The sequence below is a fragment of the Metarhizium robertsii genome (genome assembly GCF_000187425.2).
Source record: "Metarhizium robertsii ARSEF 23 chromosome Unknown MAA_Scf_47, whole genome shotgun sequence".
Lineage (NCBI taxonomy): Eukaryota > Fungi > Ascomycota > Sordariomycetes > Hypocreales > Clavicipitaceae > Metarhizium > Metarhizium robertsii.
The window spans coordinates 1-1,714 of NW_011942190.1; positions in this window are offsets into that span (position 1 = coordinate 1).

The following is a 1,714-nucleotide window of genomic DNA, read 5'->3' on the forward strand; positions in this document are numbered from 1 at the left end:
TATTCGTCAAGCACGCACGGGTGCAAACGATACCAAAATGCAAGAAACAGGCCTGAAGGCCTGAAAAGGTAGTGGATCAGCTGTCCTCGCGATCTTTGCGCCTAAATCGGGCGCGTCATGTGGCCTCGGAGGCTATATTTGCGGCAATAACGGCTGTTCTATTTATGTATGCAATACTAGAGGAGACTGGCAGTTGGCTGCCAATTGTGGACATGAAAGGTGCTGCACCTAAGACGGCACTCTTCGCTACTACTATATCATACTATCTTGTTCGCCTGCATTCACCTACTGGAGATACCGAATTCTGGGAGTTAAAGGACGCATCTGATTTAGTCGTAGGAATGGTTTGACTTACATATGCAGAATGAAGTAACTCCGCGCGACGATCTGAAATGATGCGGTGCACCAAATCGCTGTGGACGCGATAGAAAAAGCAGCCTATTCAGCATACATGTCACCTGGGTCCATGCACGGGCCGCGCGCCTAGTATAGAGGAAAAACATGGAAATCCTAAATTGACACGACACTTCCTATGAGGGTGAAGACGAGGACGAGGGTCCATCATCTCGTCTTCTCTTCGCACGCCGATGCAGCAGCTCATCATCGAACGGGCGTCCCCGGATCATTTCCGTCAGGATCTGATTCAAGCGACCGGAGTCCATCCACGCCGGCCGGTGGTTGCCTTCATGAGCCTAACAGACAACTCGGGTGCCTGCGTTTGCTTTAGTCTGCAAGCATCGAGCGATGCGGTATTCTCCGGCCATTGGAGGTTTGCACATATCCACAACACTTCATCCGCAACACCCTGCATTACCGTATGGGCAACCTAGCCAGTGCTTGTCCAAAACATTCTCGTTCCCAATGCCACAAGACGAGGACCCGCAGGAATCATTAACGGGAGCTCTGCGCCATCGGTCAGAAGTTTGCCCCCGCACCTAAACTAGAAATGGATGACAATACCTGACGAACGATCAGAACAATAGCAGGGCCAGAGCCACGTTTCCTCATGAAAGGCAGACAATTCATGCTATCGCATTTCCATTCTCCTATCCTTAAGCCTGTCTTCGCCGGACGTTTACCCCTTAAACACTGGGTTTCTTTTCTTTAACCTCCAGCCCGAATGCCCATACCCTTAAAAGGTACTACCGGTTGCCTGAAATGCTGCTATAACACCGATTAGCCATGCTTCTAATACAAATACAACCCAATTTTCGCCTCCTCCAGCATACTTTCCTGATTTAAGACCCAATTGGCTCTGGACCCGCAATAGCTTGGATTGCACGGAGGAAGACTATACCGACGAACCCTTATCATTTATCTGCCTACATATTAATGCTATCGTTGAGGTTTTGGGTGATAACAACTGCGTTAGTATCTCTGAGTCATCTGTCAATTAAGTTAATGCTATTGCTCGTGCTATTCTGAATACCATCAAGGAGAACAGTTTTGGTCAGTGTGGCATTCCCATGGTTGATAAAGATGGCCAACCACGACCTATCAAAATTAAAGTGGATGCTAGTACGGAGGTCCTTGGGGCCGATAATGCAGTTGGCCTGTAGTTGGCCATGATAAAATCATTATCGGGGAATCCTGGAGAAGAGGACAGTATTCTTGCAGACTATGTACTACATCTTGAATAGGTCAGGTGCCTTTCCCAAATAAATCTTACAGCTTTGTATGCCGGCTTCTGAGACTATATCTCTTCATCTTGTTA